Consider the following 18,117-nt stretch of genomic DNA (forward strand, 5'->3'; position numbering starts at 1 on the left):
CTAACACCATTAAACTCAAGTCAGATTCCTTTGTGCTGCTCATCACTACTTGGGAAAATAAAGAAAAAAATCTTTGAAGTAAGTGCCATTTATGTGAAAGAAATAATTTGGAAAGGAAATGTTCCTTTACAATATTTAATTTTATCAAATAATGTAGGGGGAAAATAGAGCTTGACTTTCCCTTTATGAAGGAAAAAAAAATTCCTCTTATTTTGTAAAGTAGTTCCAAGAGACAGCTGGCATATTCAACATATAACAACCACTCTAGGGAGCAATGAATACAAACACACACAAGAAAATCTGTCGTTCAATGGCTAATATTCATAAACTATCAACAGAGAAATGAATTTCATAATTCAGGCAGAAAACCTATTTGCTCAGTGTGTTGCTGATAAAACATGCAACATAAGCAAATTAGTAAAAGCCTAATGGTAGTAGGTCGATAGAGAGCTCTGCCGCTTTCCCCATAATCCCATTATTCAATTAAGCAATACTACAGGTAGAACGGGGGACACAATCATTATCACCAACAATGTTGCCATTCATGCATCTACCGTACGCCAAACTTCTCTTAGATTTTTGTGGAAGGTGTTTGTGTGTCATAAATAAATAAAAAGTCAAGACACATATAAATTACATCTATTATCCTTTCCAAGGGTGATTCAAAGAAAATGTCCAATCTAAGCTGAAACTCTTAGTTGAGTCTGGTAAAGATATACTTTTATGTCTTTCCTTATTATAAATATCTGGCTCATGGTTTTCCTCATGGCACTGACAAATTAAATTTATATCATTGTCATCAGTTCACGTCCACTTTGCATGCACTGGAGGCTTGGCACTGTGATTAGCCAAATCATTATCAAAAGAGTTACTTAACTCCATATCAAATGGAACTGACTCAATAGCTAGAGAGTAAAGCTACCTCATCACAAGCTATTAAAATACAAAAGGGAGATTGAGACCAGCCTGACCCAACATGGAGAAACCCCGTCTCTACTTAAAAAACATACAAAATTACCCGGGCATGGTGGCAAATGCCTGTAATCCCAGCTACTCCGGAGACTGAGGCAGGAGAATGGCTTGAACTCAGGAGGCGTAGGTTGCTGTGAGCAGAGATTGCACCATTGCACTCCAGCCTGGGCAACAAGACTGAAACTCTGTCTCAGAAAAAAAAAAAAAAAAAAAAAAAAATTCATTGCATATTTGATTTGCTTTATTCCGATATACACATCATCAAAATTTGTTAAAGAAATACTAATGGTTGAATATTAAAACTTTTATTCTGTGTTATTAATATTACAAGATCCTTTCCAAGGGATGCCAAAAACACAGATTTCAAATATCCAGTGCTGTTTCTTATTATGTTTAAGTCAAGTGTACCACGTGCATTTTAGGTGAATTGAAGATACAGATAAAAATCATCCCTTTAACTGATTATAATGTTGCATTCAAATGAATGGTAATTAAATTCCATCTTCTTTCACTAGTGTAGTAACTCATGTAAAGGTGCTCCCATTAAAATGTACAATTTTATAATACGGCTTTTGCAAAGATTAGAGGAAGTCTATGGTCCCTTTAATCTTGGGGATTCTAATTCATAGCAGTACTTTCTAATGTGATAGATGTGTTGTATTTTTGATGAGAGGAGTTGCTGCCTTGCTTATCTGCATGTGATCTTTTGCCTTTGGCGCCCGAGAAGTTGTTTTATAAGAAGGAAAAATTCCAGAAGTCAGGCTTCAGAACACTCTGCTATGGCTGTTGCTTCACTCATTCCATCCTCATGCCCAATTCAGTCTCTACTCATGCGTTGTACAAGGGAGTGAAATTTTGTTCTCAGGTGCTGGTATTCCTCAACAAAGGAGCACATACCTTTGGGAAAGACCCAGAGAAACTAAGGCTGATATGAAAACACAGACTTTTGTATGAATCATAAATAATGCAAAGTTAGTTTGAGACTCTTCAATAAAAATATAAAGGTGGTCATCAATATAAAAGACCAAAATAAATTTCAAACATGAAAGCCCGATGAAGATTTGAAGAGGTCCAACACTCTAAAATGATCATGTCCCCACCTCCCCACTCATCCATATTATAAATTTAGAATAAAAACAATACCGAAACATAAAATAAGTATCAGGAGATCCAACAAAGGTTTTATTTTCTTAACATATTTTTAATGTCGACATGAAAGTCTTTGCCATGCTCTGCCAAAATATTTTGGAAGTCATACCATGCTGGTGTCAGCAAGCAAGCCTAATCTATTGATTAGACAATCTAGGCAGGGTAGTAGTTATCAGTTTATTTTCTTTATAGACATCTTGAACATACCGTGCTGGTGTCTGCAAGCAAGCCTAATCTATTGATTAGACAATCTAGGCAGGGTAGTAGTTATCAGTTTATTTTCTTTATGGAAACCTTGAACAACTGAGTAGTCTTAATCATAACACTTCATCTGGTGAGTCTTCAGTTTCTTTACCTATGAAAGAACAGGATGGCAAATAGGGTGCCTTGTTAACCTATATTATAAGGAATTGCCAGGAAAATAAGAAAGTACAGTGTTCAGTGCTGTTTCCTTTTCATAGATGAAGAAGTTTACTCAGAATTCTAATGCATCATTTGTCACACTCTTTAAAAGAAGCATAAAATGTTGAAATGGCAAGTGAAAGAAATTTCTGGCTAAATTTTCCCGGTATTTGTGCCACTTCTACCACATACAAGCACTACAATCCAGCTCCATTGTAGTTCTCAATAGAGAATTTTGTGTGACAAACACATTTTTTAAATATCAAGGAACATATGGAGAAATTGGCTATTTATTTTTTCATAATGACATCTTGTCATTCTCAATTATGAATGAACTACTAAATAATGACATCATAGTATCTACTATACAGATTGTCCCTTTTCTGCCTGGTAGATAACATAAACAAATGGGTAACATTATTACTAATCCCATACCAGTATTTCTTTATCTCAAAAAAATCCCATACAAGTGATAGAAACCAGATCTGGCAAATACTGAGTTAATTATACTATCACAAAAAGTTCATCTGGATAATTGATGATTTTTCATAATGTTTATTATTTAAATTGCCACTGTAATATTTCCTGCCACTATTGGAGGTAAGGAATATTTACTGGCTTTTTCTTTTTTAATAGAAATTATGAAGGATAATGAATCCAACTCTACTTTGATAGTACAGCCTGTAAGGCAGATTGCTAAATTACCAAGTCAAGGGTCTCGTAATCAAAGCTGGGAGTTGAAAGGGGCATTAATAATTACCAAGACATGGAATTGAAAACTCAAATACCTATCAGAGCCAGGCGGATAATGTAAAGTAGCACATTTCAGCTCGTATGTCCGTCTAATGTATACAGTAGCTATATAGCTTTAGACAATGGCTGCCATTGCAATACTGCAAGCTAAGGTTGCCATTTTTCAAGAGAAGCCAAAATGTTTATTTTTATGTGAAATCTTTCTATCACGTATTATTTCACTTTTGTTTGGTGCAAGTCATTTTGTTTCTTCAACTGTAAAATTATCACCTCCTTGAAAATAGGAGCCAAGACTATCATTCTCCATCTTCAAAAAGCATTAGCTGAGAGCAATAAAGAAAGCACTCAATGAATGTTGTTGATTGACTGATGGACACACTAATTGCTTGTATGTTTTTCAGGGCAGAGTAGGCTGCTGTCTATGGAGTTAATATTCAAAACTGTAAAAATATAAGCTCTTAGGATTGAAAGAATATCCAAGAATCTCAACATAGAAGAGTGTGGCCATGGCGGAAAGTAGCTGTGTTGGCAGCAATAAGATGATGTATTTTTGAGCAAAACCTTAATCTGAAGACGGAAAGTAGCCATTAATCATCTTCGAAATATACACACATATAATGGAGAAATATTAAGCTCATATCAAAAGACAGATTATTATTAAATTTAAATTTTTCGCTATTAATAACTCCTTGGCATTTCGTAGGGAAAAAAGTGACATTGAACATCTAATCACAAATTTAAAGTTACATTTTAAAAAAATTTAACCCTCTTAATTCAAAAGGTATCCTCACAGCTGGTTACATCATGTAAATAAAATGAAATATCTAGAGGAGAATTTTCCTAATAGAAATAGAAAGTGAGTCACTTTTGTAATTTTAAACTTTAGCAGCCACATTTTTAAAAAAGTAGAATGAAACAGGTAAAATTAATTTTAATAATACATTTTACTGACCCAATGTATCCAAAATATCCTTCACCATGTAATCAGTATAAAAATTATATACAAGATATTGTACATTTTTTAATGTCTCTGAAATATTTACCACATAGCTCTCTTTGAACAAGACACATTTCAAATACTCAAATTTGCATATACAGTACAGACATAGAGGAAAACTACTTTCTCTATACATGTTAGATAAAATCCAATACTGACAATATTATCTCCATAAATGATAACTGTCTTTAGAAAAAAATGGCTCATGTTTCTGGGAAAACTGTGACAAGAATGACTTCGGTAGCTCAAACCTGGGCTTCTCCTTCTTTGAAATGTTATAAAAGTCAGTAGCAGAATTTCCCCTTCCGGTATTTGTGCTCTTTTAGTGAATTATAAGTCAAACATGAACTCACAAAATAGTTTAAGTCACAAATGTTTTCTTAGAAAGCCACTGTATCTTCTTTCAATCATATGATGGTGGTTATGAGTTACTGTCTATTCCTTCTCAGCGGGGGGTTCATCCTATTTCAGAAGGCTTTGCTTACCTTATAAATTGTCTTTTAGGAAAGCCAATATAGTAAGTAAATTCCAAATGTATAGTCACAGAAACAGTTAAACTTGGTATTCTTATCTACATCTTAAAAGATCCATCTTTTTCCTGAGAATTAGTACATTTGTAGTAATTTATGTTTATGTGTTACAAACCTGGATTGCTACTCTCGTTATACAAAGTGAACAAGGCTGCTGCACTTAATAAATATTTGTTACCGTAAGCAAATAACTACTTGAACTTAGTGTTTTTATATTATTGAGATTACTTTTTCTCATATCTGCAGACTCAAGTGTACTCTCATTCTGATAACATGGGGGAAAGGAGCAAATGCACATATTTCTTTTCTACTTCTTTGCCATATTTTGGACAATCCATTTGCAAATGAAATGCTAATCTTGAAAATACTGGTATTTTACATTTTAGTACAACAATTGTGAGGTGTGAGCTGTCTGTGTGTGCGCATGTACGTGCCTTTGGGTGTGTGTTGTTTTTGTGTCTTCACGCTCCCTACGTTTGTTGAAGCCAGAAGGAAAAGGAAAGAGGCATGTGAAAAAGAAAGGGAGGTATTGAGGAAATGGGCTGTGAACTCCTGTGTTAACAATGAGGACTATAGGCTCTTTTTGTGACTTAAGATAGAAAGAGTAATTTCATCAAGAGCCCAACATAGACCTTCAGGAGTGCTTATCAAGCGTCTTCAGAGAGGAAGTGGCCATTTTTTGTTTTTGCAAAACAAACAAACAGTGCTTGTTTTTGCAGCCCTGAACTAAGATCTCACCCACTGTAGCTCTCTGTTTTTCAAACCTCCTCCCTGGATCCAGTAGCAGGTGTGAGGGAATTGAAAACAAAATGTTTAAACTAAGGAGTCCCTGTCCCATGTAAGAAGCTCTGCTACCCTTTGAGTTCTTGGAGAGGCACTGGTTGAGGTCAGCAACATCATTCTATGAAGTGACTATAGCAAACTGGCAGACAAGCCCCAAAGTCATAGAGAGTCTAAAAAGTGAAATATATGTTTAGTCATTTTTGTTAAGTTTAATATTTTGCATTTGTGTATATAGATTAAATTCCGTCAAATAAAAGTTTCCATCTGGATAAAAGGAAACCAAAACATAGAAGTGCAAGTTCTGTGACTGGAATATTTGAAGTTGGGAGAAAAGATAATCCCCCTCCTGTTCGGAGACAGGGATTTTGCAATCAGGAGTCTATCCATTTTTCAAACCCTGAGGCCTGTGAGAAACAACTTCTTCCTTAGGCTATACAGTTTCATCTCTTCTCTTTGAATCACTCAACCCCAGCAAAGAAAAGCCGCAAACCAAATTTAAGCATTACACAATCTAAGTGCACAGGATGGGCCCGCAGGTACATAATTAGGTGCATTCTGAATGTCCATGTAAGGTTCCTGAGTCTGCTTTATTTTAATGTGGTGATTATTGTTCAGTTTATAAGACCTTATGAGAACTGAGTCATTTGGGTTGCAGCTTTGTGTTTGCTCCTATGAGAATGGCTAGTATGAAGGAAAGGGAAAAGGCTTGTGCAATACAAATCTATGATTATAAATAACCTCATTTTTCAAGTGACAATTCATTTGAGGGGGCCTACTAAATACTGACACGTCTCCTCAAATCCAAAAAAAAAAAAAATCATATTACCCTCATTATAGGAATGGATCACACCAACACAGTCTCCTAAAGAATGATGAAAGAATCTTCCTCTGTCCTCCCTCAGCCTCTGACCCTGATGCACAGTGCATGCACATACACAACACACACTCTCATATATCACAAACATACACACACACAGCACATGCAACCACATACACAAACACATACACACACACTATATACACAGAAACATACACTGTTTTATATGAACATTTGACATCGTTTTTCCTAATAGTTGTTGCTTTTTCAGGAAAACAGCTTCATCATTTTCTACACTTATTAGGCAATTTACTCATCTTTCTAAGACTAAATTCCCATGTAAAATAAGAATCATAATCATAATTCTATATAGCACTCTTATGAGAATTCAATAAAGTGAAGCATACAAATTATTTGGAAAAGTCCTTGGTATATGATAAGGGATCATTAATGCTGAAAATTGTTAATATATGTTTTTATACCCTGAAGCAATGGTTGTCCTTCTGAAACACTTCTATCTCATTTCTGAAAAGAATTGGAGAATAATATCCTGAACACAAGGTACAATTTAGTCTGGTAATTATTGCATGGATTTTATTTTTGTGTTATACATTTACAGAAAATTCTTCAGAAATCTTTCCTATCTCTACAGTAATGTGATAATCTGGTCTTAATTCTGTTTCCAGTTGAAAAAGCCATGGGTGGACTGGTAGTGAGTTGTCCTCTGATAAATACACATGCATACCTTGGAGATATTGTGAGTTTGGCTCAGAATCACTGCAATAAAATGAATATTGCCATAAAGCTAGTCACACATGTTTTTTGGTTTCTTAATGCATATAAAAGTTATGTTTACACTATACTGTGCAATAGCATTATGTCTTTAAAATGTACATACTTTAATTTAAAAATACCTTATTGATAAAAAATGCTAACGACTAACTGAGACTTTAGCAAGTCCTAATCTTTCCATTGCTGGAAGGTCTTATCTCTGTGTTGATGTTTGCTCACTGACAAGGGAGTGATTGTGGCAATTTTTAAAAGTAAGACTACAATGAAGTTTGCTGCATTAATTGACTCTTCCTTGCACAAAAGAGTTCTCTGTGGAATATGATGCTGTTTGTTAGTATTTTACCCACTGCTATAGTTTGGATGTCTGTCCCCTCTTAATTGCGTGTTGAAATGTGATCCCCAGTGTTGGAGATGGGGCCTAGTAGGAGGTGTTTGGGTCAAGGGGGCAGAGCCCTCATGAATGGCTTGATGTCATCCTCACAGTAATGAGTGAGCTCTTGCTCTGTTAGTTCATATGAGAGCTGATTATCTAAAATAACCTGGCATCTCTCTCTTGTTCCTCCTTTTGCCATGTGACATGTGTGCTCCCAGTTTGCCTTTCACCATGAGTAAAAGCTTCCTGAGGCCTCACCAGAAGTAGTGTAGATGCTTACATAACCTTCATGAACCATGAGCCATTCTTATACAGCCTGCAGAACCATGAGCCAAATGAATCTCTTTTCTTTATGAATTACCCAGTCTCAGGTATTCCTTTATAGCAACATAAAACTGACTAACACACACACACTAGAACTTCTTTCAAAATTGAAATAAATTCTCTCAAACTCTGTCACTGCTTTATCAAAAAAGTTATATAATACCCTAAATCTTTTGTTGTCCTTTTAATAATGTTCATACCATCTTTGCCAGGAATAGATTCTATCTCAAGAAACCACTCTCTTTGCTCAATAAGAATTGAGCAACTCTTCATCTGTTCAAGTTTGATCATGGGATTGCTGCAATTCAGTTACATCTTCAAGTTCCATTTTTAATCTCACTTTTCTTAGTATTTACAGCATGTCTGCAGTTACTTCTTCCACTGAAGCTTGATTTAATCAAATTTTTATAAATTCCTATTATTGCAGACATTTCTACTTCCTTTCGTGAATCATGGATATTCCTAATGGATTTAGAATGGTGAATGCTTTCCAGAAAGTTTTCAGTCTACTTTGCCCAGACACATCAGAGAAATCACTCTCTATGGCAGCTACAGCTTTAAAAAATGTATTTCTTAAAAAATAAGACTTAAAAGTCAGAATTAGTCTTTGATCCATGGACTGTGGAATGAATGCTGTGTTAGCGAATACGAAAACAACACTGATCTCTTTGTGCATATTTGTCACAGCTCTTGGCTGACTAGGTACATTGTATCTTTTTTCCTGAATAGTAGGTCTCAACAGTGGACTTAAAATATTCAGTAAACCATATTTCAAACAGATGTGCTATCATCCAGGATTTGTTGTTCTGTTTATAAAGTACAGACAGAGCAAATATGGCATAATTCTTAAGGGACTTAGGATTTTCAAAATGATAAATGAGCATTGACTTCAACTCAAAGTTACCCACTGCATTACCCCCTAACAAGAGAGTCAGCCTGTCCTTTGAAGTTTTGAAGCAGGCTTTGACTTCCCCTCTCTAGCTATGAAAGCCTTAGATGGTATCTTCTTCCAACAGAAGACAGTTTTGTCTACATTGAAAATTTGGTGTTTCATGTAGCTATCTTCATTGATGTTCTTAGCTAGATCCTCTGGATAACTTGCTGCAGTTTCTACATCAGCACTTGTTCTTCTTGCATTCTTATGTTATGGAGATGGCGTATTTTCTTAAACCTCATGATCTGACTGCTCTCAGCTTTCAACATTTTTTCTTCAACTTCCTTATCTCATAAAATTAGAGAAAGTTAGGTCCTTGTTTTGAATTATGCCTTGGCTTATGGGAATATTGTAGCTGGTTTGATCTTCTATCCAGGCCACTAAAACTTTCTCCATATCAGCAATAAGACTATTTTTCTTTCATGATCATTTATGTGTTCACTGGAATTGAAGTTTTAATTTTCTTAAAGAACTTTTCCTTTGCACTCACAACTTTGCTAACTATCTGTAGCAAGAGACCTGGCTTTCAGCCTATCTCTTCTTTTGACCTGGCTTCCTTACTAAGCTTAATCATTTATTTCTAGCTTTTAATTGGAATTAGGAGATGTATAACTCTTCCTTTCACTTGAATACTTAGAGGCCATTGCAGTGTTATTAATTGTCCTAATTTTAATAATACTCTGTTTCAGGAAACAGGGATGCTTGAGGAGAAGGAGAGAGAAGGTGGGACACCCAGTCATCAAAGCAGACAGAACACATGCAAAATTACTAAGTTCACTATCTTATATGGGCATGACTTGTGGTGCCCCCAAAACAATTACAATAGTAATATAAAAGATCATTGATCACAGATCACCGTAACAGATGTAATAAAATGGAGCAATTTTAAAATATTGCAAGATTACCAAAATGTGACACAGAGACCCAAGGTGAGCACACACTATTAGAAAAATGGTGTCAATAGATTTGCTCCATGCAGGGTTGTTGCATACCTCCAATTCATTAAAAATACAAAAGCCCTGGAAGACAGCCTAGGCAATACCATTCAGGGCATAGGCAAGGGCAAGGATTTCATGATGAAGATGTCAAAAGCAATTTTGACAAAAGTAAAATTTAACAAATGAGATCTAATTAAAGAGCAAAAGAAACTATCAACAGAGTAAACAGACAACCTGCAGAATGACAGAAAATTTTTGCAAACTGTGCATTCGACAATGGTCTATATTCAGCATCCATAAGGAACTTAAACAAATTTACAAGAAAAAAACATACAACCTTATAAAAAGTGGGCAAAGAATATAGACACTTTTCAAAAGAACACATACATGTGGTCAATGATCAGTCATATGAGTAAAAGCTCAATATCACTGATTGTTAGAGAAATGCAAATCAAAACCACAATGAGATACCATCTGACACCAGTCAGAATGGCTACTATTAAAAAGACAAAAAAATAACAGATGCTGATGAGGTTGTGGAGAAAAAGGAATGCTTATACACTGTTGGTGGGAGTTTAAATTAGTTCAACCATTGTGGAAGACAGTGTGGTGATTCCTCAAAAATCTAGAAGCAGATTAAATATAGCATAATTCTTAAGTGACCTAGGATATACCAATTACTTGGCATATACCCAAAGGAATATAAGTCATTCTATTATAAAGACACATGCACGCGTATGTTTATTGCAGCACTATTCACAATAGCAAAGACATGGAATCAACCTAAATGCCTATCAATGATAGAATGAATCAAGGAAATGTGGTACATATACACCATTGAATTATATGCAGCCACAAAAAAGAATGAGATCATGTCCGTTGCAGGGACATGGATGGAGCTAGAAGCCATTATCTTTAGCAAACTAACACAGGGACATAAAAACAAATACCACTTGTTCTTACTTATAAGTGGGAGCTAAATGATGAGAACTCACAGACACAAGATGGGAAACAACAGACATTGGGTCCTACTGTAGGTTGAGGGGGTGGGAGGAAGAAGAAGATCAGGAAAAATGACTAATAGGTACCAGGCTTAATACCTGGGTGATAAAATAATCTGTAAAACAACTCCCCATGACACAAGTTTACCTATGTAACAAGCCTGCACTTGTAACCTTGATCTTAAAATAAAAATAATATATCTGTGAAGTGCAATAAGACAACGTGAATAAAACAAGCTATATTTATATAATAAAGATAAATATATAAATACATTTCATATAAATAATAAATAATTATATAACAAGACTATTTATCAGTATAGTTATATAAGGCTCTGCACAGATATTCTGGGACGCCACAGATGGAAACGTCAATATGCTATCATATGTGCTAAGTTTATGCCAAAAAAAAAAAAAAAGAATGAAACACAAAGAAGTACTTAAGCCACCACATTAAAGTAATAATTTGCCAAGCACACAAAAATGTATTTTTAGACTTGCTTTTATTTACAGTCATGCTCCTTTGTAATATTGTCAAACATCAAGTAGGGACTGAATAGACCGATTGGCTCAAAAGACTCTCTGCTTTGTAATTTTCACTTCTAAGACTCTGGCTTTCCAACATGTGATTTTCTTCAGGCTGGTTCAACTAGCCTGCATGAAACATTCGGTAAATTAATTACCTGTACTGCAGGCTGCTTAATAAACAGCCAACAAAAGACTGTGGTTAACCCTTAGGGAGTTTAGCCATTAGTAAGTAAGAGTACTCGTGATTACCAAAATGCACCTTATCGTATGGAGTCTATTCCTAATAAATCAAGAAAAATCCCTGTCTAGTATTTTCCATGGAGTATAATGGCTATAATTTAAAGAAAAGAAATAGTGAGCCTTTCTCAGGCGCAGGCAACATTTTCCTCATTCTTTGATTTTAGTTAACGTAGAGAAGAAAAATTTGAATGAACTTCCCAATGGTTTGGTTTGATGCTTTCGGTCTCTGCAGGGTATACTCTTTGGTACTGCTATGATTTGAATGTGTCTCCTAAAGTGCATGTGTTTAAAACTTAATCTTCAATGCAATATTGTTGGGAGATGAGGCCTAAGGGAAGAAATTTATGTCATGAAGACTCCACCCTCATGAATAGATTAATGCCAATTATAGAAGCACTTGAGGCTGTGAGTTCAATCTCTTGTTCTGTCTCATACTCTCTTTGCCTTTCTGGCATGAGATGACACAGCAAGAAGGCCCTCACCAGATGCAGCCCCTCAATCTTGGACTTCCCACCTCCAGAACTGTGAGCTAAATAAACATCTATTCTTTTTTTTTTTTTTTTTGAGACAGAATCTTGCTCTGTCATCCAGGCTGGAGTGCAATGGCACAATCTTAGCTCCCTGAAACCTCCACCTCCTGAGTTCAAGCAATTCTCCTGCCTCAGTCTCCTGAGTAGCTGGGATTACAGGCATGTGCCACCACACCCAGCTAATGTTTTTGTAATTTTTAGTAGAGGAGGGATTTTGCCACGTTGGCCAGGCTGCTCTCGAACGCCTGACCTCAGGTGATCTGCCTGCCTTGGCCTCCCACAGTGCTTTATAAATTACCAGTTTGTATTATTTTCTTTATAGTCACTTGAAAGGGACCAAGACAGAAAATTGGTACCAACAAATAGGGCTGTTGCTGTAATAAACACCTGAGAATGTGGAAGCAGCTTTGAAACTGGGCAATGGGCAAAGGTTGAAATAATTTAGAGGAGCATGCTAGAAAACGCCTATCTTGCCATGAATAAAGAATTAAAGACAATTCTGATGAGGACTCAGAAGAAGAGAGCAGTAGAGAAATCCTAAATCTTCTTATAGATTACTTAAGTGGTAGTCATCAGAATGTTGCTAGAAATATGGACATTCTCATGAGGTTTCAGATAGAAATGAGAAACAGATATTAGAAAGTGAAGTAAAGGTCATCCTTTTTTTTGCGGCAAGGGGGGAGACAGAGTCTTGCTCTGTCACCCAGGCTGGAGTGGTGCAGTGGTACAATCTCCTCTCACTGCAACGTCCACTTCCCGGGTTCAAGCAGTTTTCAGCCTCAGTCTTCTGAGTATCTGGGATTACAGGCACCCACTACCACGCCCAACGAATTTTTTGTACTTTTGGTAGAGATGGAGTTTCACCATCTTGGCCAGCCTTGTCTTGAACTCCTGACTTCGTGATCCACCCTTCTCAGCCTCCCGAAGTGCTGGGATTACAGGGGTGAGCCACCGCCCCTGGCCAAGGCCATCCTTTTTATACAGTTGCAGAGAACTTTGCACTAGGACTTTGTAAAAGGCAAAACTTAAGATGATGAACTAGGATATCTGGCAGAAGAAATATCTAAGTGGCAAAGAATTCAAGACGGTGCATGACTTATTTTAGTCACTTGCAGTAAAATGAGAGAAAATAAAATTGGTTTAAAGGCAAAATTTATAATTAAAAGGGAATCAGACAGAAAAATTTGGAAAGCTCTCAGTCTGGTCATATAATGAATAAAAAAGCATGTTTGGGAGAGAATATTAAGGGTGTAGCCCAGCATTTGTTTGCAAGAGAGATCAATATGGATAGGAGAAAATCAGGTTCTACTCATCAGAACAAAGGGAGAATGACTCCAAAAACATTTTGGAAATCTTTGAAGCTGCTCCTGCCATCAAAGGCCCAGAGCTCCAGGAGGGCAGAATGGTTTCAGTAGATGGAACCAGAGCACAATCTAGAAACTCACTACTCAGGGCCACATCAGGCCTCTGTTCCCCACATTCCTGCGCAGTATTCCTTGGTCACCTCAGTTGTGGCTCAAGTGGGCCCAGGTGTGGTTGGGCGATCATTCCATAAGGAGCAAGCTGTAAGTCTTGGCAATGTCCATGTGGTGCTGACTCCACAGACGCACAGAATTTGAGAGCTGTAGGGCCATAGTGGCCTCCACCTAAATTTCAAAGAATGTCCCAGATAGACTGGGGGAGCAAGTGGAGATTTGTCACAAAGGAAGAGCCATTGCAGGGAGACATCAATAGGGCAATGCCTCGTGGAGCCAGGAGAGCAAGGCAAATCCTAAGAACTCAGAACTGTAGAGCTACCAGCATGCAACTCCAGCCTTGGAGGGCTATAAGCACTAGACTCTAATCTGTAAGAGTTGCTGGGTAGACAGCCCAGTAAAGCCATAGGGACAGGGCTGCCCAAGGTCTTGGGAGCCCAACTCTGTCCCAGCGTATCTAGGATGTGGAACGTGGAGTCAAAAAAATTACCTTCCAGCTTTAAGACCTAATGTTGTTTTCCCTGTTGAGTTTTGGACTTACGTGGTAACTGCTACCCCTTTATTCTTGCTAATTTCTTCCTTGTGGAATGAAATTTCTATTCTATGTCTGTTCCACCACTGTATTTTGGAACTAGACAATTTGTTTAATTTCACAGGCTCACAGCTGGAGGAGAATATGGCTCAGGAAGAATCCTGCCTTGACTCTCACCCATATCTGATTTAGATGATGTGTTTGTCTGTTCTCATGCTGCTATAAAGAACTGCCTGAGACTGGGTAATTTATAAAGGAAAGAGATTTAAGTGACTCACAGTTCTGAATGGCTGGGGAGGCCTCAGGAAACTTACAATCATGACAGAAAAGGAAGCAAACACATCCATCTTCACATGGCAGCAGGACAGAGAAGTGCTGAGCAAAGTGGGGAAAGCTTCTTATAAAATCATTAGATCTTGTGAGAACTTACTGACTATCATGAAGACAGGATGGGGGCAACCACCCCCATGATTTAATTACCTCCCACCAGTTCCCTCCCAGGACACATAGAGATTATGGAAACTACAATTCAAGATGAAATTTGGGTGGAGACATAGCCAAACCATATCAGATGAGATTCTGGACATTGAACTTTTAGTTGGTGCTGGAATGAGTTAATACTTAGGGGACTATCAGGTTGAAAGAATTTATTTTGCATGTGAGAAGGACATGAGTTTTGAGGGCCAGAGATGAAGTGCTACAGTTTAAATGTGTCCCCTCTAAAGCATATATTGGAAATTTAATTCCCAATGCAACAGTATTGGAAGGTGTCACTTAATGGGAGGTGTTTCAATCATGAGGGCTTCACCTTCATGAATGTATTAATGAAGATTGTAAAAGGATTTAAGGCTGCAAGTTTGATCTTTTTTCTCTCTCACCCTCTTTTTGCCTTTCTACCATAGGATGGGTGAGAAGGCCCTCGCCAGATACGGCGTCCTGATTGTGAACTTCCCAGCCACCACAACTGTGAGGCAAATAGGTTTCTGTTCTTCAAAATTTTCTCAGCTTGTGATATTCTGTTGTAGCAATACAAAACAAACTAAGACAGGTACCATCTGCAAACTCCCCTACAAATACTTTTAAATTGCCCATGCATCACTAAACTCTGGTAAGCATTGCCAAGGAGAACTCCTATTTATAATACCTCCTTTTCCCACTCTTTTTTTCCTCAAAACAGTATTCAGATTGCTGCTGGGATGATCTTTTTGTAAACAAAAATATGGCCATATCACTCTGTTAATTAAGATTCCTGATTTATTTACCATTATCTACTTGATAGAATCCAACTCCTGAGCATGGTTCTCTGGAAGCCACTATTGTCTACTCCCGTATTCTCACTTTCAAGTACTTTGTCATTGAATGTTTCTATGAGCCTAGAATTCACAACTATTAGTAGTTCCTGACGCAACTCATATTTTTATTCTTCCTACTACCAAGACTCAGCACATCTGTATTCGTTTGGTAGGGCTGCTGTAATAAAATATCACAAAATGGGTGGCTTAGACAACAAGAATGTATTGTCTCACAGCTCTGGAAGCAGGAATTCTGAAATCAAGGTGTCAACAGGGTTAGTTCCTTCTAAGGGCAGTGAGGAAGAATTTGTTTCAGGCTGTCTCCTAGTTCTGGTGGTTTGCCAGCTATCTTTGGTGTTCTTTGGTTTGTAGACGCATCACTCTGACCTCTGTGTTGATGTTCACGTGACATTCTCCTTGTATGCCGCTCTGTCTCCAAATGTACCTTTTTTTGTAAGGACACCAGTCATATTGGATTAGGGCCTACCCTAATGATTTCATTTTAACATGGTAAAGGTCCTATCCCCAAATAAGTTTATAAAGTACTGGGGATCAGATTTTAATCCATGAATTTGTTAAGGAACTATTGAACCTATCACACCGGCCCTCTTCTTGGGTTATTCAGAACCCACTCCCACCCCATTACCTTTTCCTTATTTGGTGAGTTATTATATACCTGTCAAAATCTGTTGAGTAAGGTCCTCCTCTGGAAGCCTGCCCCAAATCTGTCACCCTTCACCTATCTCTTGTGATATGTACTTGCATTTATTCCACGGATTGATAATTTTCAATTTTATACCTATGCATATGATTGTTATGTATCCATATTATTATATTGCACAAATATTATTATAGTATCCATCTTTTGCATTAGAAAGGTCTGTGAGGCCAGAGTTTTCTTATTATTCATATTCTTCACACCTAATATTGTGCCTAGCACATCGTAAGAGTTCGATATATGTTTGGAATGTTTTAAAGTTTGTTCTATAAAATGGAAAGGAGGCAAAAATCAAACACTGTTTTGAATCTTTTGAATAAACATTATAAAGAGAAATATTTTACCTATGCTAGGTTGCAAGTGCTTTGAAAGGAGTGAATGTAATGAAGATCTTATCAGTAAACAATACCTTTTGACTTATCCTTAGATACTTTAAAAGTGACAAATACATTGAACACAATATAATTTCTTTAAAAAGAACAGTAGATATTCTAACCTGTGTATGTGTTGCCCCTACCAAGAGTTTTACATGATCAGCTTACTTTCTTATAAAATAATCTATAGTCTCTAAAGGACGTTCTCAGGTTTTGAAAAAATAATTGATTGCAGGTTTTTAAACAATTTGGTAACATTTTGCGACAATCGAACATGCATTTAACTATGTGAAGGGAGAGCAAAATCCAGCAGTTAGAGGGAGCTTCCTCATTTAGGTAAACAGGCTCTCTGACACATGGTTTACCTCCACCCCCATTCCACCATCAGAATCAGGTGTACAATCGGGAAGGGAAAAACAGCATCCCTTCCCTTCTTCTGAAGCACACGCAAGGCAGGGCAGACCTTCAGAATATTTGTGTCTAAAGGAAACAATAACTACTTGGGACCTTGAGGAAACAGGAATTGAGCAAGGAACTTCCCACCACCATTCTAAATAATAAATAACGCCACAAACAATGCCTAATCTGCAAAACCATCCTTCTCTATGGAGAGGGATCACATCTTTGAGCATCTTTTAAAAATAAATAAATAATGATAGCAAAGCCAACAAGCAACAATAACAACAACAAAACCTTTGGAAGGCAAAAGTCTGGTTATTTTAAATTTAAGTACACTTGACAGATACTTAGTGATTGTGGGTATTCTGAAATATGTACAATTCATTGATTATCACATTGTACTTCGTCTACTAATTTTAGACATGTTTAAAATACTTTCTATATCATTTAAAGAAAATGATTGATTAGAAACCCATGACACTTTTGCTAGTATTATTTATGCACCACTTCTAGCATTTTTACAGTTTAACATTCTCAAAAGAAAAAAATGCTTTGAAAAGAAGTTGTTGCTATGATAATAGATATGGGATATGATAATAGATAATAGATATGATAATAGATATGGGATAAAGATGCACAATATCACTTAAATATATATTTACTATATATTTATTTATTTAAATTAGAAAAAACTATGGTATTTCAGACAATAAGACATATTCTCAGGTAAGAGTGAAAAAGAGTACTAAGTTGAATTAGTTACTTAAGTAGATATCTCCTGAGGGAGGAAAAAAATAATAAAAAATAAACATTTTTATATTTTCAAAGCAGTGATTCCTATAGTTCACATAAATAATTGACATTTTACATTCTTTGTTCAAAACTACCTTATGAATTATTTCAATTATTTGTTTGCAGAATAAAGCACATAATTCAAATATTTTCATCAAAGGTGACATTGGGCCATCTCTTTTATGTAAATATTGTATTTTGTTTATTTTCAGCACAACTTCCTTGGTATATACTTTCTCTACCTTGCAGCTTGTTCAAATTTATTGTTGACAGAACATGAACTCATTATGACCTTCATGGCTTAAAATAACTTTCACTTGTCATGTATGATCCTGTATTTGTACCTTTAAAATACCAGTCAAATTCTATGCTTTTCCCCATTTAACCACTTGCTTTGATCTTGCACCAATAGCTGTACCTTTAGAGACACAGAGAATCACGAAGTATATTTACGTATATCTGGGACATAAAT

At 36.5% G+C, this 18,117-nt stretch overlaps 1 long non-coding RNA gene across 1 annotated transcript in view; it reads right to left on the minus strand.

The window, feature by feature from the left end:
• Positions 1-1,354: 1,354 nt before the first annotated feature.
• The window catches only part of LOC105499721 (uncharacterized), a 60,429-nt gene continuing 43,666 nt past the window's right edge, over positions 1,355-18,117 (minus strand). The window contains exons 3-4 of the long non-coding RNA XR_011623304.1: positions 2,329-2,476; positions 1,355-1,869 (exon numbers count right to left, since the gene is read on the minus strand). This is a non-coding gene — a long non-coding RNA (uncharacterized lncRNA). The remainder of the gene's footprint in view (positions 1,870-2,328; positions 2,477-18,117) is intronic.

The sequence above is a fragment of the Macaca nemestrina genome, chromosome 5 (genome assembly GCF_043159975.1).
Source record: "Macaca nemestrina isolate mMacNem1 chromosome 5, mMacNem.hap1, whole genome shotgun sequence".
NCBI lineage: Eukaryota > Metazoa > Chordata > Mammalia > Primates > Cercopithecidae > Macaca > Macaca nemestrina.